This window comes from Wyeomyia smithii, chromosome 2 (assembly GCF_029784165.1).
Source record: "Wyeomyia smithii strain HCP4-BCI-WySm-NY-G18 chromosome 2, ASM2978416v1, whole genome shotgun sequence".
Lineage (NCBI taxonomy): Eukaryota > Metazoa > Arthropoda > Insecta > Diptera > Culicidae > Wyeomyia > Wyeomyia smithii.
The window spans coordinates 103595089-103617852 of record NC_073695.1 but is presented as its reverse complement, the minus strand read 5'-3'; the positions used below and the strand labels follow the sequence as shown (position 1 = coordinate 103617852).

Sequence of the window (22764 nt, the reverse complement as noted above, 5' to 3'; positions counted from 1 at the left end):
CAAAGCAAAGACTACATTCTAATATTCCTTCCTTATTGTAAGTTTTTTTGCGGCACTGGCACAACTCAAAATTCATAGTTCCAAAAGAAACGGGGTTGAGAAATTAGCGTTTAACTCTCTAGTGCCCAGTGCCGCCTTTAGACGATCTTCAGTTAAACCTCTAAAAAGCTTCAATAAGGACTTAAAAAATGTTTATAAGGCTTCATAGTGATTTTTCCTAAGTCCTAAGTCCTAAGTGAAAATTAATTAGGGAACTAGAGGGTTGAAGTTACTTTTGTCACATCCACGAAAAATATAAGCAAGTTGAAATCTCCTTTTTACATCTTTGGAGCATGTTTTTGATTTTAATTTCAAAGACACATCAAAGATTACTTTGGTTCAATTGTGAATTTTGAAACAAGTCTTTGTAAGACAAAAATACTTAACGGTATTCGACAGCGTTTGACATCAAAATTTCAAAATTGGAAATTTTTTAGTTGTGCCGGTGTTGCACGAAATCGACGATATCCCACCCAGACTGTGAGGACGTACCCGGCGCCGTTATCGGTCTATAAAATATCGGGTCATTGAATGATACACAGTGAGAAGGAATTACCACTCCCGGTCGTTCTTTCAGTTGATTCTTTGTGCATCTTGAGTGGCTCGGACCCATCACGGAGTAGCAACCATTGATATGTACATTCAGAACTAAGCTAAGCTAAGGTACAATGAAGCCTGGGCCAAAAAACCTACGCCTTTTCAAATTTTTCCACCTGCGTAAAGTACTCCATTCTGTTGAATCATATACGAGTACAAAGTTTCACTCAAATAAACAAAAGTCGAATAAAGTTTTGCGTTTTTTTTCAGATCATTTGGAGTGGTTTACAGTTTTGCCGTGCCGAATCTATTTCACTGGCAGCGGTTCCAGAAAGAATTAAATAATCGAAAATTTAGAAAATTTTGGATTGAATTTTATGATATGTACTAGAAACAATGCCAATGACCACTCTGCCCAGAATTCAAAAATTGGCTAATATGCCGTAGGTATCAAATCGAGAAAAACGCCTTTGAAAGTTTGACAATTCGGCTAATATCCATACGATGTGAATTATATCGTACTCGTTGGTGATGAAAATGGTTTTAAATTCAATAAAACAACACGGAAGCACAAGTGAGGGTGAAAAGGACGACGAGACAATTGTTACGTGCGGCAATATAATAATATAACGAAAATATTATTATTCATAGTAATCTCACAATCCACTTTCCTATTTTTTCTCATCAAATCCAAAATGAAATCTGAATCTTATCTTTATTAATAATACTCCTAATCAAAGAGCTAAATATCATTTTTTTAAATGTAAAGGTTTATGACAGAAGGAAACAGTCACACGTTTTGATCATTGGGTTTCGCAGTACAACAAATAAATTCTTGTAGCATCAAATATTCTTCGTGAAAAAGTCAAATTTGATGCAATGGCCTTACGATCGCTCACCTGTCGCCAGTAACCACCAAGCTACAACACACTTTCGAAAGTTAGAAGAAACACAGTTCAGTAATCATACACTGGTTCGTAAACATGACACGGGTTCAAATTGGATATTGGATATTAGCCAAAATTGTTTCACGTTTGCTGCCTTCCCAAATGCATTTTTTGACAATCGGCTTCCGTAGGGACCTTGTTTAGGGTGTGTACCATCACGAGAAACTGTTTTCTCGATTTTGGTATAAATGGCATATTAGCCAATTTTTGAATTATGGGCAGCACTGTTGTTAATTTTCTTTTGTTTGCCTTGTGTATGGAAAATAAAATAAGTCTTTTTGCTCTACATTAAAATATTCAAAAAACTGTATCTTCCCATGGGGTCAACAGCGTTTCGAACGCTGTGAAATGCGAATCGATTTGCTCTTCCGAATTATATTTACGCCGTAGGTCAATGCCGAGGGATACTGAAGTTTGCATTGGATATAGGAGTGCATAAAGACAAATATTTTATAGTCAATCTGTTCTGTACACTGCGATGTAGATTGGTATAAAATCTTTATTTAAATTCTAATAGATTTACATTGGGCACCGTCAGAAGAAAGATTTTCTTGTGGCAATTCATTCAAATAGAATATTTTTGTGCATACAGTAGAATGCATCAAAGTTATAACATACAACACAACACGCAATGGCTCTATCATAATGCAATGAAATTCCGGAAGGCAAACTTTAACTGCCACAGTTCCAGCAGTTCCTTATTGTTTTTCCGAAGCTCGTTTTCTCGTAACACTTCGTTCCTCCCGGCTTCAAAATGTTTTACAAGAGTCTATTTGACGGTCACCGATCGTGCGGCAGCAGTGCATTAAACTTGCAAATATTTTAATTTAAAATCCATTGATCAACATGATATCGGCCCGAAGCTCGGTCCGCGGGTTCTGTGTCTTTTTCCCTATGTACATATATTGATACATTTTGTTGTTTTTGCCATCCTATACACTTTGTTGCTGCTGTTGTGGCTTTTCTGTTTCGTTACTTTTAAACTACACACCTTGGTAGATCGAGTGCTACCTTTGTACCTTTATGTGTGTTTAGTATTTACGTGTGTATAGTATTTTTTGCCCGGCGAAAGGTTCGTTGAACTTATTATGTTTATTTTCTTCGCATTCCTTCTGCTGGTTTCCTTCTTAGGTTTTGTTTTGGTATGGCGTTCGCTGTTCGCCGCTCCGGGTTGTCCCGTTCGAAGTCGCGATTGTACATATTCCCCCCGCTATTCCCCCGCCGTTTCAAGCACCCACTGCTAGTCTACTTGCGGCCATCCCATCCGACTGGCTGAGATGGACCACCGTTCAGGAGATTTGATGTTGATTTCTATGCTGCATTCGCAAATTTGCCTGTCCAAGTTCAGCAGACACTGCAAAGTGGCATTTCAATTAGGGTGAAAACTATTTTTCTGCCTCGAGCTGAAGAAACTGAATAATTCCGTAGAGAGTATGTTTTTTTTTCGTGTTAAATATTCTTCTCAAGATTCAAATTTCAAGTATAATAATATTAGTCATTGCATTTGATCTTGTGCTTTAAATTGCGATATTATATCGATTTTGCATTTAAAAAAGTCTAGAATTTAAACTTTGTTGTATGTTAATATAGCTAGCCTATTTCATAGATAGCATAGAATATTCTTCAACATCGCTGTTTATAGTTAATGTTATTTTTAAGTCAAAAGCTATTCCTGTTCTATTTCCTATCAAGACCACGAATAAGTTTCTCAACATATAACGGGATAAAACTGTAAAGATTAAATTTATGGAGAAGGTTGAAGCCAGGCAAAAGTTTTTGACGAAAGCACACTCGAAGTCGAAACTTCTGACACACTAACAGAGTGCAAATGAGTAGCAGAGTTGCTCATTCGACAACGTTTCGTTCATTAGCTGGGGAAAAAGAATACCCATAAAAGTTTACCTGTTCAGTATAAATATCTTGTCGCTATCCCTCTTCATTTCATCGAAACTGTTGCTAGGTATTTTTGTTGATATGGTTGGATTTAAGAAAATGTTCCCACAACTCAATTAATCTGCAAGTCAAGTGAGTGTTGTAATACATCTGCGTAAATTCAATTCTCAATTATTTAACTAGTATTTGGTTAAGTTTTATATAGATAAGGTTCATACACAGCAACACAGATGTAATTGTCATGTTTTTTCACGTGGAGTTACATACCCGTAAATGGAAATCGCGGTAACTAAACAAATAGCATAAAATTCGAGTAAATGTCCAGCATTGCGCGAAAAACAAGGCGACATCCATAAATGAAACCCAATTTTTGGACCCCCGCCCCCAATATGTAACGAAACGTAACGTCATCAAAAATGCTCAAAAATGCTCGTTTTCTCTCCAGAGTTTTTATTACGGTGGACAGAAGCGAAAAATAAAACGGCGCACACCCCGGCGCGATTGACGTTCAGGCGGAGCTGCCAGATTTTATTTTGAAAAATCTGTATGTACCCCACGGTGCTCCCGCAGACCGTTATTATAAAAAAAATGCACCAAAGAATCTGAGTACACTATTCGATTCGTTATGACGTCCAGAATCTATGGCCAAAATTTCAAAATCATCGTACGGTACATTTTTGAGTAATGCCCTTTTGAAGGCCGTGAAGTACAAAAAAGTGATATTGAAACGACAAAATACTCAATGTAAAGCACGTTTTTCAGCCACAATTTCATTAAACAACATCCAAAATAGTTTCCACACATTCCAAGTATTGTGTTTCAAGACATTTACAATTGGTGGAAAGATTTATTCGAAAACTACAGTGCACAGTGGTCTAAATTCGAAAAATCGTGATCGTTCTAGATTTGACTGTGAAAAATTGATTTTATGTACTCAGTGTCTTCAGCAAAATTGTTTCATAGAATAAGGACCTTACTATTGCCGTTTTTGGTTTTTCGATCAATCCACCTTACAGTTAGATAAAAAAAATATTTTTTCTAATTGCTCGGTTTTCAAAAGCAGTTTGACTGTTCCGAATAAGAATTTTGATAGGTGCGAACGAGCTTTAAAATCTGTTTCCTCGTCCAAAGCGGAATATTTGCGGCTGATTGTATTTATATAGTAATTGCGTTGACGACAACCAACGATCTTCTTTTGCCGACTATCACGCTCTTCTTTTACTTTTTTATTGCTTCTGTTTGACTTCTGCTGGGCGTCTGGCATTTAACTTATCGCTTTTCATTGATTTCTTTTGGACATCCGACATTTGGCTAAGAGGGAAAACTTTGGAACAAAAATACCTGATCCGATTGCTTTCATAGAAAAATAAAACCCGGCTATAGAGCAGAGTTTTCTTTCAGGAATTTTACCCAACTCTTTTACGGTTTCAGGTCGGATTCCAAGCCCAGTAACCCCAAACCCGAGCACTTGCAGGCACACGAGCAAAATACAGAAAAATACAGATTATTTACGGGTCACGGTGCTCCCACAGACCGTTATTATAAAAAAAATGCACCAAAGAATCTGAGTACACCATTCAATTCGTTATGACGTCCAGGATCTATGGCCAAAATTTCAAAATCATCGTACGGTACATTTTTGAGTAATGCCCTTTTGAAGGCCGTGAAGTACAAAAAAGTGATATTGAAACGACAAAATACTCAATGTAAAGCACGTTTTCCAGCCACAATTTCATTAAACAACATCCAAAATAGTTTCCACACATTCCAAGTATTGTGTTTCAAGACATTTACAATTGGTGGAAAGATTTATTCGAAAACTACAGTGCACAGTGGTCTAAATTCGAAAAATCGTGATCGTTCTAGATTTGACTGTGAAAAATTGATTTTATGTACTCAGTGTCTTCAGCAAAATTGTTTCATAGAATAAGGACCTTACTATTGCCGTTTTTGGTTTTTCGATCAATCCACCTTACAGTTAGATAAAAAAATATTTTTTCTAATTTTCAATATACCGGATTGCTTCCTTCAGCAAAGTTGTGGAAAACTTTAAAAGAAAAACAATTGCTGAATACTGCGATGTCCTATCTCTACGTTGAACACGACAAAATAGAGTTTTTTGTGGAACACCCTTCCTTAAAATCAGTTTTTTGTCTATTATTTTTCCGTGATTGTCAAAACAATAAAATTTACAAAGTCTTGAGGAAAGCTTAGTTGAATGCATAAATTCTTAGAACATTTTGCATTGTTTTGACCATTGCAGACGAAATTATAGACAAAAAACTGATTTTAAGGATGTAAATGTCTTGAAACACAATACTTGGAATGTGTGGAAACTATTTTGGATGTTGTTAAATAAAATTGTGGCTGAAAAACGTGCTTTACATTGAGTATTTTGTCGTTTCAATATCACTTTTTTGTACTTCACGGCCTTCAAAAGGGCATTACTCAAAAATGTACCGTACGATGATTTTGAAATTTTGGCCATAGATCCTGGACGTCATAACGAATCGAATGGTGTACTCAGATTCTTTGGTGCATTTTTTTTATAATAACGGTCTGTGGGAGCACCGTGACCCGTAAATAATCTGTATTTTTCTGTATTTTGCTCGTGTGCCTGCAAGTGCTCGGGTTTGGGGTTACTGGGCTTGGAATCCGACCTGAAACCGTAAAAGAGTTGGGTAAAATTCCTGAAAGAAAACTCTGCTCTATAGCCGGGTTTTATTTTTCTATGAAAGCAATCGGATCAGGTATTTTTGTTCCAAAGTTTTCCCTCTTAGCCAAATGTCGGATGTCCAAAAGAAATCAATGAAAAGCGATAAGTTAAATGCCAGACGCCCAGCAGAAGTCAAACAGAAGCAATAAAAAAGTAAAAGAAGAGCGTGATAGTCGGCAAAAGAAGATCGTTGGTTGTCGTCAACGCAATTACTATATAAATACAATCAGCCGCAAATATTCCGCTTTGGACGAGGAAACAGATTTTAAAGCTCGTTCGCACCTATCAAAATTCTTATTCGGAACAGTCAAACTGCTTTTGAAAACCGAGCAAACAAAGCAAAAATATTGCTCTCTTTTTCTCTCGTACCAAATTATTCGCAACAACACTGCGTACTGTGGATGAAGTAATCCACGAGACAGTTGCGGTCAGCCTCAGGTTTGTTCAAGAGATTGCAACTTGGATGCAATCCAGATCAAAAAGCGTGAAAAACAAACGCTGTCCGATCGGTTGCTCTATTGTCCTTCAAACAACAATATATTATTATTTAAGTTGTAAAGTAGGCAATGTGTGTGATTTTTTCGAGGATGCGAAAAATGTGATGCGGCAACGGGCTGAGGGGTGTGATTTAGACTTAGAAAAAATTTCCCTCGTCCCGTCTGGACGATTAGAGATTTTTTTTCTCCGACATTTAAAAAATTTCGTGTTCGGTTGTATTTTGATTTTGCAACTTGAAAAACAACAGCAATAACGAACGTACAAGCGAATGAAACGTCACCCGTGGATTGCCTCAAGCAAATCGGCCAGTTTGACGGCTATGTGGGAAACGTGTCGGAAAACAGAAAACTGATGTTCGGATGAAATGTTTGTGAGGCAGAGCTAACAGTTCATTAGTTCGAACATTTTTTGAAACATCGCGATTTTAAACCGAAACTTAAAAAAATTCGAATGCTGAAATTCTGTACAAAATTCTGTATGAATTCTGTATTCTGTATCATTTCTGTATCGTGTTCAAAAAATCTGTATAATACAGAAAAATCTGTATACTTGGCAGCCCTGCGTTCAGGTGGGAATGATGTGGGAATATGCTAGTATGTGGAGAACTGTCAGGTAGTTGCTTGTGGTTAGGAAACACACATGTCATTGTTTTTTTTTTTTTTCATTGATTATGGGTAGCAGCATTATTATTAAAGTAAATTAAGGGCCTAGTTCGTGACTATTTGTGAGTATTATAAATTCAGTACCACAACGAATTTCTATTATTCCCTTTAAATAAATTTATAGCTTTGAGCTGATTCACTGGAAACGGCTGAGTTTGCTACTGGAATTCCGAAGCGCTACCCTCCCATAACAGTTTTTGTAACGCTGATCTTACCTCTCCCCTCCCCTATGTAACAAATCATAACGCTCATACATACCCCCCTCCCTCCTATAGGCGTTACGTAATTCATGGATTCCGCCCAAGGCGATGCACGAAATTGTGTTACAAAACCCTTGAACCATGATTCAAAGTATATCTTCGTTTTCCTATTTTATTATTTTCAAAATGACCTAGTTTGATTGCTCTTACCTAGCAATTATTCATTGCACTTTATTTTTTTTATCGATTTTTACTTAAAGTCGTTAAATAAGCGCAATTTCTCAAAAAAAAAAAAACATTTTCACCGTCCATGATTTGGCTGAAACTTTGCTTAGATGTCACTATAGAGATGAGTGACTTTTCACCTACGCACACTAGTAAACGTGTAAATCCGTGTAAATCCGTGTAAAGTTGCTTTTGTTTCCTCCAAACTGTAAATCATCGCATCTCGTTGCTTGCTTCGACTTTTATCACTTTTTACCAGAGTAGGCAGTGTGACTTTGCACTTGTATCCAAGTGAGTTTTAAAACTTGCTTGCACATTTATTTTCGGTTTGCACGTAAACCCTACTAAAATTGCATTACACTTGAGTTGGATTTGAGTTTGAATCCTGCATAGCAAAAAATGCATAAAAATCGAATGGCGATGAAATTCGCGCTGCGTCTGCTGCAACAGTTTGTTGCATTGTCCTTTGAAAGCATAAATTCGATCTAAAAACAAAACTCATCGCGTCACATCATCGCCTGCATCGTTGGATACATCGTGCACTGCATGCATTGCACGCATTTAAACTCAATCGATCAGAGTGTGCGGTGCAAAAAAAACTCAAACTATCGAGAGGAAGCAGATTCAAGTTGGATTCAAATCTGAAAAAGTGTTACTCAGTTCAACTTTGCACGAGTTCATGCCATCACTGCTTTTTTTTTAAGGGGGGATTTGTTAGTAGCTTAAGTATTTATGATAAATATTAGTAAACAATGAGTATGTGTGTCCAATCACAAATGGTGACTTCTCAACACTGTTAGAAATTTGTAATTTTAATTGTTAGGATTTGTTTGCTTTCGCAACTAGGACTTATCATTCGTAGGGATTTAAACCTACTTGTCAGAAAAGGGGAAATAAACTTACAACTAACTTAATTGCTAACTTATTGGCTATAAAGAGAGCTTATCGTAGCAATTGAGGATTGCAACGATATTTGTCGAAAATTGTTAATAATTTTATTTGACATAGCTTCTAATGGTTCAACACCAGTAAGTCTATGTAATTCGAGTGTACCAAACCAAGGAGGACGCTTCAAAATCATTTTCAGATTTTTATTCTGAATCCTTTGGAAAAATGCCATCACTGCTTTTTACCATTTTTGGTCGATGATGTTCAGCAGCTTCTTCCGATTTGTGATAGCGAATGAAAACATTTATTCATAAACAAGTTTAAAACACATAATGAGTGTTCAACTAAATATTTGTCCAGCTGCTAAAAACATAGCATTGCAAACAAAACAGCTATTTGTGAATATTCTCCTTAACTAAAGGTCTATGGGCATATAATGGCATCTTTTTGCGCTATTGTTTTGCGACGTAGAATTACGTCTTTAGAAAGCATTCTGGGATAGGAGTGCAATTTAGATACTGAAAACATCGAGAGCGTCACAAAAATTGTCTAATTTTAAATGCTAATAACTCGATCAGTTTTCGAAGGATTTTCTCTATTCTTCAGTCCATTTGAAAACTAGCTTAACGTCCCCCAACATGCTGAAAATTGTAAATTATGATTCAAACAATTGTACTATTAAAAAATGTTGAGCCTTTTTTAACACAGACTTCGACCAATCAGCACTAAAAACAAGGCCAAATACCATCCCATATTGTTATTTTCAGAACCGAGAAGCTATCCAGAGACTGCAAAATCGACTCTAGACCCCATTATGAAATTTAAGACCAGAATATCGATATTTTCGGAACTGAAATGATGGTCAGAAATTGGAAATTTACTTCTAACGTCATGTTGAAGTTCGAGATGACCTCCAGTTTCAGGGAGTTATTTCTTGATTGTTCGATAAAAATTACCGACATAAACATATTGCTACAAGATCGTAATCTTAGCGGTAGAGAATGTGTAATAAATTTATTACTGAAATTTACCGCTTCATACCATCGAATCGAATAGTTCCAATCTAGTTTATTCCTTCACGTATTGCAAGAAATACATTGAAATGCTGTCGTAATTTTACGTTAACCTTGCGGTCGTGTTTCATACACAGGTTCTTCAGCGTTTTTAATCACGACTCTGTTCTGACAAGCTATGTAAAATGCTATGTAAAATAAGTATTGATGAATATAAAGTATTGATGATCATAAAGAGCCAAAACGGTTTGTTTGATCAGTCGGATCGGTTTGACGAACCTCTTCGGCAAGGTTGTAGATAATAATTTGGCTTTACAAAAAAAAAACACTTTAAGAATAATAGTTAGAAAGAATGAAAAAAACCTAAATTAATCCACCTAGCCTTTCTCATTCAAACTTATTATTTGTAAAAATAAATTTACATGAATGCTTAAATCCATTAAAGGTATATTCACTCTTTGGGTTCTAAAATATTGATGTTGCTATTGAAGTATAAAATATGAAATTTGACGTAATGTTAGTGCTTAAGAAATAGCGAAACAAGAGAAATGACTCTTAATTTTGAACAATTTAAGCACGAGCGATACCAGGAACGTTCAAATAGTACGATACCACATTTTGCTAGCCCGTTCATCTGATATCAATATTGTTCAAAACGGTTGTGTAGTTTCTAAGATAATGAAGTTTCGCGATTTTCACATTTCGATACATTATAGACAAAGTTACAGTCCGATTACAGCGAAATTCAATAGGGTGTTATGAGGCAGCTAGACCTTTCATTTGACACTAATTTTGTGGAAATCGGTTCAACCATCTCAGAGAAAAGCGAGTGAGTTTATGTAGTCTTCGGAATATGTTTCTTTTCATAGCTAGATTTCACATTTTTAAACATAACAGGCAAAGTAATAATCCGGTTGAAAAAAAAATCATAGGGTCTTGTGGGGCGTCAAGACCTTCCATATGACACTGATTTTATGAAAATCGGTCCAGTCATCTCTGAGAAACATTAGAGAGATTAAATAGTCTCCAGAACACGTTCCTTTCCATAACTTTTGAACCACAAGTTCAATCTTCATAAAATTCGAAAGTTAAGGGTATTTAGGTAGCCCGTTCATTTGAAATTAGTTTTGTTCAAATCGGTTGTGTAGTTTCTGAGATATTGATGTTTCGTGATTTTTACATTTTGACACATAACCTCTAAACTAGAAATCCGATTACAATAAAATTCAATAGGGTCTTATGGGGCAACTATACCTTTCATTTGAAATTAATTTCATTGAAATAGGTTCAGCCATCTCTGAGAAAATCGAGTGAGATTGGGAGAGCGTTACCCAGCAAACCAGAAGACAAAATAAGTCCTTTTTATAATAAAACTGATTATAAGAATAGTTATCCTCTCTAGGGAATTGTAATTGCGGCATTGGCACGGGAATAAGATCTCTTCCTCTTGCCATAATCAGTCCCTCTTAGAATAAACCTGGCCAGAGAGGTACGTTAGGTGAACTCTCACTCCAGAAAGTTGTATTTTGGCGATATTGGTAGGATAGAAAGAGGCTCGGTATAGTAGAGCAGTGAGCTTGAAACAGAAGGGTAAAATCTCACACACAAGCACGGATATAAAAAAGCGTATCATTTACTTCAATAGTGATACTGCCAATAATATGAAGAACGGTTTAGATGTTAATTCCAAATTATTACAAATTATCATAAAGAATTGTTTTTTAATATGAAGATTTTTTTGTTTGCATTTTAGTTTTGCGAGAATTACGCGTGCTCGTTGGAAAAAATGATTTCTTTTCATTTTCACACTCGATAGGTATGGAAACTGCTTCCAATACATATTGTTTGGGTTTGTCAACAAATTTCAAACAATTTAAGATAGGGGTTAGCATTGCTCTAAATACAACACTGCCTACTTATTTGATTATTTGTTTTCCGTCGAATATTCTCCAGCGTGGGTTGAGTCACCAAATATAACAAGAGTAAATTTCAGCACAAAGTTTAGCAAGGGTGTACAAGTTAAAAATTATCGTAGACTAAATTTTACCAAATTAGTTTCACGCATTTTTCACATACGAGCAAGAATATCATTTTCCCCCGTCCAGGCGTAAACCCTACTAAAATTGCATTACACTTGAGTTGGATTTGAGTTTGAATCCTGCATAGCAACAAATGCATAAAAATCGAATGGCGATGAAATTCGCGCTGCGTCTGCTGCAACAGTTTGTTGCATTGTCCTTTGAAAGCATAAATTCGATCTAAAAACAAAACTCATCGCGTCACATCATCGCCTGCATCGTTGGATACATCGTGCACTGCATGCATTGCACGCATTTAAACTCAATCGATCAGAGTGTGCGGTGCAAAAAAAACTCAAACTATCGAGAGGAAGCAGATTCAAGTTGGATTCAAATCTGAAAAAGTGTTACTCAGTTCAACTTTGCACGAGTTCATGCCATCACTGCTTTTTTTTTAAGGGGGGATTTGTTAGTAGCTTAAGTATTTATGATAAATATTAGTAAACAATGAGTATGTGTGTCCAATCACAAATGGTGACTTCTCAACACTGTTAGAAATTTGTAATTTTAATTGTTAGGATTTGTTTGCTTTCGCAACTAGGACTTATCATTCGTAGGGATTTAAACCTACTTGTCAGAAAAGGGGAAATAAACTTACAACTAACTTAATTGCTAACTTATTGGCTATAAAGAGAGCTTATCGTAGCAATTGAGGATTGCAACGATATTTGTCGAAAATTGTTAATAATTTTATTTGACATAGCTTCTAATGGTTCAACACCAGTAAGTCTATGTAATTCGAGTGTACCAAACCAAGGAGGACGCTTCAAAATCATTTTCAGATTTTTATTCTGAATCCTTTGGAAAAATGCCATCACTGCTTTTTACCATTTTTGGTCGATGATGTTCAGCAGCTTCTTCCGATTTGTGATAGCGAATGAAAACATTTATTCATAAACAAGTTTAAAACACATAATGAGTGTTCAACTAAATATTTGTCCAGCTGCTAAAAACATAGCATTGCAAACAAAACAGCTATTTGTAAATATTCTCCTTAACTAAAGGTCTATGGGCATATAATGGCATCTTTTTGCGCTATTGTTTTGCGACGTAGAATTACGTCTTTAGAAAGCATTCTGGGATAGGAGTGCAATTTAGATACTGAAAACATCGAGAGCGTCACAAAAATTGTCTAATTTTAAATGCTAATAACTCGATCAGTTTTCGAAGGATTTTCTCTATTCTTCAGTCCATTTGAAAACTAGCTTAACGTCCCCCAACATGCTGAAAATTGTAAATTATGATTCAAACAATTGTACTATTAAAAAATGTTGAGCCTTTTTTAACACAGACTTCGACCAATCAGCACTAAAAACAAGGCCAAATACCATCCCATATTGTTATTTTCAGAACCGAGAAGCTATCCAGAGACTGCAAAATCGACTCTAGACCCCATTATGAAATTTAAGACCAGAATATCGATATTTTCGGAACTGAAATGATGGTCAGAAATTGGAAATTTACTTCTAACGTCATGTTGAAGTTCGAGATGACCTCCAGTTTCAGGGAGTTATTTCTTGATTGTTCGATAAAAATTACCGACATAAACATATTGCTACAAGATCGTAATCTTAGCGGTAGAGAATGTGTAATAAATTTATTACTGAAATTTACCGCTTCATACCATCGAATCGAATAGTTCCAATCTAGTTTATTCCTTCACGTATTGCAAGAAATACATTGAAATGCTGTCGTAATTTTACGTTAACCTTGCGGTCGTGTTTCATACACAGGTTCTTCAGCGTTTTTAATCACGACTCTGTTCTGACAAGCTATGTAAAATGCTATGTAAAATAAGTATTGATGAATATAAAGTATTGATGATCATAAAGAGCCAAAACGGTTTGTTTGATCAGTCGGATCGGTTTGACGAACCTCTTCGGCAAGGTTGTAGATAATAATTTGGCTTTACAAAAAAAAAACACTTTAAGAATAATAGTTAGAAAGAATGAAAAAAACCTAAATTAATCCACCTAGCCTTTCTCATTCAAACTTATTATTTGTAAAAATAAATTTACATGAATGCTTAAATCCATTAAAGGTATATTCACTCTTTGGGTTCTAAAATATTGATGTTGCTATTGAAGTATAAAATATGAAATTTGACGTAATGTTAGTGCTTAAGAAATAGCGAAACAAGAGAAATGACTCTTAATTTTGAACAATTTAAGCACGAGCGATACCAGGAACGTTCAAATAGTACGATACCACATTTTGCTAGCCCGTTCATCTGATATCAATATTGTTCAAAACGGTTGTGTAGTTTCTAAGATAATGAAGTTTCGCGATTTTCACATTTCGATACATTATAGACAAAGTTACAGTCCGATTACAGCGAAATTCAATAGGGTGTTATGAGGCAGCTAGACCTTTCATTTGACACTAATTTTGTGGAAATCGGTTCAACCATCTCAGAGAAAAGCGAGTGAGTTTATGTAGTCTTCGGAATATGTTTCTTTTCATAGCTAGATTTCACATTTTTAAACATAACAGGCAAAGTAATAATCCGGTTGAAAAAAAAATCATAGGGTCTTGTGGGGCGTCAAGACCTTCCATATGACACTGATTTTATGAAAATCGGTCCAGTCATCTCTGAGAAACATTAGAGAGATTAAATAGTCTCCAGAACACGTTTCTTTCCATAACTTTTGAACCACAAGTTCAATCTTCATAAAATTCGAAAGTTAAGGGTATTTAGGTAGCCCGTTCATTTGAAATTAGTTTTGTTCAAATCGGTTGTGTAGTTTCTGAGATATTGATGTTTCGTGATTTTTACATTTTGACACATAACCTCTAAACTAGAAATCCGATTACAATAAAATTCAATAGGGTCTTATGGGGCAACTATACCTTTCATTTGAAATTAATTTCATTGAAATAGGTTCAGCCATCTCTGAGAAAATCGAGTGAGATTGGGAGAGCGTTACCCAGCAAACCAGAAGACAAAATAAGTCCTTTTTATAATAAAACTGATTATAAGAATAGTTATCCTCTCTAGGGAATTGTAATTGCGGCATTGGCACGGGAATAAGATCTCTTCCTCTTGCCATAATCAGTCCCTCTTAGAATAAACCTGGCCAGAGAGGTACGTTAGGTGAACTCTCACTCCAGAAAGTTGTATTTTGGCGATATTGGTAGGATAGAAAGAGGCTCGGTATAGTAGAGCAGTGAGCTTGAAACAGAAGGGTAAAATCTCACACACAAGCACGGATATAAAAAAGCGTATCATTTACTTCAATAGTGATACTGCCAATAATATGAAGAACGGTTTAGATGTTAATTCCAAATTATTACAAATTATCATAAAGAATTGTTTTTTAATATGAAGATTTTTTTGTTTGCATTTTAGTTTTGCGAGAATTACGCGTGCTCGTTGGAAAAAATGATTTCTTTTCATTTTCACACTCGATAGGTATGGAAACTGCTTCCAATACATATTGTTTGGGTTTGTCAACAAATTTCAAACAATTTAAGATAGGGGTTAGCATTGCTCTAAATACAACACTGCCTACTTATTTGATTATTTGTTTTCCGTCGAATATTCTCCAGCGTGGGTTGAGTCACCAAATATAACAAGAGTAAATTTCAGCACAAAGTTTAGCAAGGGTGTACAAGTTAAAAATTATCGTAGACTAAATTTTACCAAATTAGTTTCACGCATTTTTCACATACGAGCAAGAATATCATTTTCCCCCGTCCAGGCGTAAACCCTACTAAAATTGCATTACACTTGAGTTGGATTTGAGTTTGAATCCTGCATAGCAACAAATGCATAAAAATCGAATGGCGATGAAATTCGCGCTGCGTCTGCTGCAACAGTTTGTTGCATTGTCCTTTGAAAGCATAAATTCGATCTAAAAACAAAACTCATCGCGTCACATCATCGCCTGCATCGTTGGATACATCGTGCACTGCATGCATTGCACGCATTTAAACTCAATCGATCAGAGTGTGCGGTGCAAAAAAAACTCAAACTATCGAGAGGAAGCAGATTCAAGTTGGATTCAAATCTGAAAAAGTGTTACTCAGTTCAACTTTGCACGAGTTCATGCCATCACTGCTTTTTTTTTAAGGGGGGATTTGTTAGTAGCTTAAGTATTTATGATAAATATTAGTAAACAATGAGTATGTGTGTCCAATCACAAATGGTGACTTCTCAACACTGTTAGAAATTTGTAATTTTAATTGTTAGGATTTGTTTGCTTTCGCAACTAGGACTTATCATTCGTAGGGATTTAAACCTACTTGTCAGAAAAGGGGAAATAAACTTACAACTAACTTAATTGCTAACTTATTGGCTATAAAGAGAGCTTATCGTAGCAATTGAGGATTGCAACGATATTTGTCGAAAATTGTTAATAATTTTATTTGACATAGCTTCTAATGGTTCAACACCAGTAAGTCTATGTAATTCGAGTGTACCAAACCAAGGAGGACGCTTCAAAATCATTTTCAGATTTTTATTCTGAATCCTTTGGAAAAATGCCATCACTGCTTTTTACCATTTTTGGTCGATGATGTTCAGCAGCTTCTTCCGATTTGTGATAGCGAATGAAAACATTTATTCATAAACAAGTTTAAAACACATAATGAGTGTTCAACTAAATATTTGTCCAGCTGCTAAAAACATAGCATTGCAAACAAAACAGCTATTTGTAAATATTCTCCTTAACTAAAGGTCTATGGGCATATAATGGCATCTTTTTGCGCTATTGTTTTGCGACGTAGAATTACGTCTTTAGAAAGCATTCTGGGATAGGAGTGCAATTTAGATACTGAAAACATCGAGAGCGTCACAAAAATTGTCTAATTTTAAATGCTAATAACTCGATCAGTTTTCGAAGGATTTTCTCTATTCTTCAGTCCATTTGAAAACTAGCTTAACGTCCCCCAACATGCTGAAAATTGTAAATTATGATTCAAACAATTGTACTATTAAAAAATGTTGAGCCTTTTTTAACACAGACTTCGACCAATCAGCACTAAAAACAAGGCCAAATACCATCCCATATTGTTATTTTCAGAACCGAGAAGCTATCCAGAGACTGCAAAATCGACTCTAGACCCCATTATGAAATTTAAGACCAGAATATCGATATTTTCGGAACTGAAATGATGGTCAGAAATTGGAAATTTACTTCTAACGTCATGTTGAAGTTCGAGATGACCTCCAGTTTCAGGGAGTTATTTCTTGATTGTTCGATAAAAATTACCGACATAAACATATTGCTACAAGATCGTAATCTTAGCGGTAGAGAATGTGTAATAAATTTATTACTGAAATTTACCGCTTCATACCATCGAATCGAATAGTTCCAATCTAGTTTATTCCTTCACGTATTGCAAGAAATACATTGAAATGCTGTCGTAATTTTACGTTAACCTTGCGGTCGTGTTTCATACACAGGTTCTTCAGCGTTTTTAATCACGACTCTGTTCTGACAAGCTATGTAAAATGCTATGTAAAATAAGTATTGATGAATATAAAGTATTGATGATCATAAAGAGCCAAAACGGTTTGTTTGATCAGTCGGATCGGTTTGACGAACCTCTTCGGCAAGGTTGTAGATAATAATTTGGCTTTACAAAAAAAAAACACTTTAAGAATAATAGTTAGAAAGAATGAAAAAAACCTAAATTAATCCACCTAGCCTTTCTCATTCAAACTTATTATTTGTAAAAATAAATTTACATGAATGCTTAAATCCATTAAAGGTATATTCACTCTTTGGGTTCTAAAATATTGATGTTGCTATTGAAGTATAAAATATGAAATTTGACGTAATGTTAGTGCTTAAGAAATAGCGAAACAAGAGAAATGACTCTTAATTTTGAACAATTTAAGCACGAGCGATACCAGGAACGTTCAAATAGTACGATACCACATTTTGCTAGCCCGTTCATCTGATATCAATATTGTTCAAAACGGTTGTGTAGTTTCTAAGATAATGAAGTTTCGCGATTTTCACATTTCGATACATTATAGACAAAGTTACAGTCCGATTACAGCGAAATTCAATAGGGTGTTATGAGGCAGCTAGACCTTTCATTTGACACTAATTTTGTGGAAATCGGTTCAACCATCTCAGAGAAAAGCGAGTGAGTTTATGTAGTCTTCGGAATATGTTTCTTTTCATAGCTAGATTTCACATTTTTAAACATAACAGGCAAAGTAATAATCCGGTTGAAAAAAAAATCATAGGGTCTTGTGGGGCGTCAAGACCTTCCATATGACACTGATTTTATGAAAATCGGTCCAGTCATCTCTGAGAAACATTAGAGAGATTAAATAGTCTCCAGAACACGTTTCTTTCCATAACTTTTGAACCACAAGTTCAATCTTCATAAAATTCGAAAGTTAAGGGTATTTAGGTAGCCCGTTCATTTGAAATTAGTTTTGTTCAAATCGGTTGTGTAGTTTCTGAGATATTGATGTTTCGTGATTTTTACATTTTGACACATAACCTCTAAACTAGAAATCCGATTACAATAAAATTCAATAGGGTCTTATGGGGCAACTATACCTTTCATTTGAAATTAATTTCATTGAAATAGGTTCAGCCATCTCTGAGAAAATCGAGTGAGATTGGGAGAGCGTTACCCAGCAAACCAGAAGACAAAATAAGTCCTTTTTATAATAAAACTGATTATAAGAATAGTTATCCTCTCTAGGGAATTGTAATTGCGGCATTGGCACGGGAATAAGATCTCTTCCTCTTGCCATAATCAGTCCCTCTTAGAATAAACCTGGCCAGAGAGGTACGTTAGGTGAACTCTCACTCCAGAAAGTTGTATTTTGGCGATATTGGTAGGATAGAAAGAGGCTCGGTATAGTAGAGCAGTGAGCTTGAAACAGAAGGGTAAAATCTCACACACAAGCACGGATATAAAAAAGCGTATCATTTACTTCAATAGTGATACTGCCAATAATATGAAGAACGGTTTAGATGTTAATTCCAAATTATTACAAATTATCATAAAGAATTGTTTTTTAATATGAAGATTTTTTTGTTTGCATTTTAGTTTTGCGAGAATTACGCGTGCTCGTTGGAAAAAATGATTTCTTTTCATTTTCACACTCGATAGGTATGGAAACTGCTTCCAATACATATTGTTTGGGTTTGTCAACAAATTTCAAACAATTTAAGATAGGGGTTAGCATTGCTCTAAATACAACACTGCCTACTTATTTGATTATTTGTTTTCCGTCGAATATTCTCCAGCGTGGGTTGAGTCACCAAATATAACAAGAGTAAATTTCAGCACAAAGTTTAGCAAGGGTGTACAAGTTAAAAATTATCGTAGACTAAATTTTACCAAATTAGTTTCACGCATTTTTCACATACGAGCAAGAATATCATTTTCCCCCGTCCAGGCGTAAACCCTACTAAAATTGCATTACACTTGAGTTGGATTTGAGTTTGAATCCTGCATAGCAACAAATGCATAAAAATCGAATGGCGATGAAATTCGCGCTGCGTCTGCTGCAACAGTTTGTTGCATTGTCCTTTGAAAGCATAAATTCGATCTAAAAACAAAACTCATCGCGTCACATCATCGCCTGCATCGTTGGATACATCGTGCACTGCATGCATTGCACGCATTTAAACTCAATCGATCAGAGTGTGCGGTGCAAAAAAAACTCAAACTATCGAGAGGAAGCAGATTCAAGTTGGATTCAAATCTGAAAAAGTGTTACTCAGTTCAACTTTGCACGAGTTCATGCCATCACTGCTTTTTTTTTAAGGGGGGATTTGTTAGTAGCTTAAGTATTTATGATAAATATTAGTAAACAATGAGTATGTGTGTCCAATCACAAATGGTGACTTCTCAACACTGTTAGAAATTTGTAATTTTAATTGTTAGGATTTGTTTGCTTTCGCAACTAGGACTTATCATTCGTAGGGATTTAAACCTACTTGTCAGAAAAGGGGAAATAAACTTACAACTAACTTAATTGCTAACTTATTGGCTATAAAGAGAGCTTATCGTAGCAATTGAGGATTGCAACGATATTTGTCGAAAATTGTTAATAATTTTATTTGACATAGCTTCTAATGGTTCAACACCAGTAAGTCTATGTAATTCGAGTGTACCAAACCAAGGAGGACGCTTCAAAATCATTTTCAGATTTTTATTCTGAATCCTTTGGAAAAATGCCATCACTGCTTTTTACCATTTTTGGTCGATGATGTTCAGCAGCTTCTTCCGATTTGTGATAGCGAATGAAAACATTTATTCATAAACAAGTTTAAAACACATAATGAGTGTTCAACTAAATATTTGTCCAGCTGCTAAAAACATAGCATTGCAAACAAAACAGCTATTTGTAAATATTCTCCTTAACTAAAGGTCTATGGGCATATAATGGCATCTTTTTGCGCTATTGTTTTGCGACGTAGAATTACGTCTTTAGAAAGCATTCTGGGATAGGAGTGCAATTTAGATACTGAAAACATCGAGAGCGTCACAAAAATTGTCTAATTTTAAATGCTAATAACTCGATCAGTTTTCGAAGGATTTTCTCTATTCTTCAGTCCATTTGAAAACTAGCTTAACGTCCCCCAACATGCTGAAAATTGTAAATTATGATTCAAACAATTGTACTATTAAAAAATGTTGAGCCTTTTTTAACACAGACTTCGACCAATCAGCACTAAAAACAAGGCCAAATACCATCCCATATTGTTATTTTCAGAACCGAGAAGCTATCCAGAGACTGCAAAATCGACTCTAGACCCCATTATGAAATTTAAGACCAGAATATCGATATTTTCGGAACTGAAATGATGGTCAGAAATTGGAAATTTACTTCTAACGTCATGTTGAAGTTCGAGATGACCTCCAGTTTCAGGGAGTTATTTCTTGATTGTTCGATAAAAATTACCGACATAAACATATTGCTACAAGATCGTAATCTTAGCGGTAGAGAATGTGTAATAAATTTATTACTGAAATTTACCGCTTCATACCATCGAATCGAATAGTTCCAATCTAGTTTATTCCTTCACGTATTGCAAGAAATACATTGAAATGCTGTCGTAATTTTACGTTAACCTTGCGGTCGTGTTTCATACACAGGTTCTTCAGCGTTTTTAATCACGACTCTGTTCTGACAAGCTATGTAAAATGCTATGTAAAATAAGTATTGATGAATATAAAGTATTGATGATCATAAAGAGCCAAAACGGTTTGTTTGATCAGTCGGATCGGTTTGACGAACCTCTTCGGCAAGGTTGTAGATAATAATTTGGCTTTACAAAAAAAAACACTTTAAGAATAATAGTTAGAAAGAATGAAAAAAACCTAAATTAATCCACCTAGCCTTTCTCATTCAAACTTATTATTTGTAAAAATAAATTTACATGAATGCTTAAATCCATTAAAGGTATATTCACTCTTTGGGTTCTAAAATATTGATGTTGCTATTGAAGTATAAAATATGAAATTTGACGTAATGTTAGTGCTTAAGAAATAGCGAAACAAGAGAAATGACTCTTAATTTTGAACAATTTAAGCACGAGCGATACCAGGAACGTTCAAATGGTACGATACCACATTTTGCTAGCCCGTTCATCTGATATCAATATTGTTCAAAACGGTTGTGTAGTTTCTAAGATAATGAAGTTTCGCGATTTTCACATTTCGATACATTATAGACAAAGTTACAGTCCGATTACAGCGAAATTCAATAGGGTGTTATGAGGCAGCTAGACCTTTCATTTGACACTAATTTTGTGGAAATCGGTTCAACCATCTCAGAGAAAAGCGAGTGAGTTTATGTAGTCTTCGGAATATGTTTCTTTTCATAGCTAGATTTCACATTTTTAAACATAACAGGCAAAGTAATAATCCGGTTGAAAAAAAAATCATAGGGTCTTGTGGGGCGTCAAGACCTTCCATATGACACTGATTTTATGAAAATCGGTCCAGTCATCTCTGAGAAACATTAGAGAGATTAAATAGTCTCCAGAACACGTTTCTTTCCATAACTTTTGAACCACAAGTTCAATCTTCATAAAATTCGAAAGTTAAGGGTATTTAGGTAGCCCGTTCATTTGAAATTAGTTTTGTTCAAATCGGTTGTGTAGTTTCTGAGATATTGATGTTTCGTGATTTTTACATTTTGACACATAACCTCTAAACTAGAAATCCGATTACAATAAAATTCAATAGGGTCTTATGGGGCAACTATACCTTTCATTTGAAATTAATTTCATTGAAATAGGTTCAGCCATCTCTGAGAAAATCGAGTGAGATTGGGAGAGCGTTACCCAGCAAACCAGAAGACAAAATAAGTCCTTTTTATAATAAAACTGATTATAAGAATAGTTATCCTCTCTAGGGAATTGTAATTGCGGCATTGGCACGGGAATAAGATCTCTTCCTCTTGCCATAATCAGTCCCTCTTAGAATAAACCTGGCCAGAGAGGTACGTTAGGTGAACTCTCACTCCAGAAAGTTGTATTTTGGCGATATTGGTAGGATAGAAAGAGGCTCGGTATAGTAGAGCAGTGAGCTTGAAACAGAAGGGTAAAATCTCACACACAAGCACGGATATAAAAAAGCGTATCATTTACTTCAATAGTGATACTGCCAATAATATGAAGAACGGTTTAGATGTTAATTCCAAATCATTACAAATTATCATAAAGAATTGTTTTTTAATATGAAGATTTTTTTGTTTGCATTTTAGTTTTGCGAGAATTACGCGTGCTCGTTGGAAAAAATGATTTCTTTTCATTTTCACACTCGATAGGTATGGAAACTGCTTCCAATACATATTGTTTGGGTTTGTCAACAAATTTCAAACAATTTAAGATAGGGGTTAGCATTGCTCTAAATACAACACTGCCTACTTATTTGATTATTTGTTTTCCGTCGAATATTCTCCAGCGTGGGTTGAGTCACCAAATATAACAAGAGTAAATTTCAGCACAAAGTTTAGCAAGGGTGTACAAGTTAAAAATTATTGTAGACTAAATTTTACCAAATTAGTTTCACGCATTTTTCACATACGAGCAAGAATATCATTTTCCCCCGTCCAGGCGGGGGTCCTTGATTTTGC

At 35.2% G+C, this 22764-nt stretch overlaps 1 protein-coding gene across 2 annotated transcripts in view; it reads right to left on the bottom strand.

Annotated features, from left to right (window-relative positions):
* LOC129721820 (ecdysone-induced protein 78C) overlaps positions 1-22764 on the bottom strand; it is a 90115-nt gene that overhangs the window by 40015 nt on the left and 27336 nt on the right. The gene's annotated exons all lie outside the window — the stretch shown is intronic.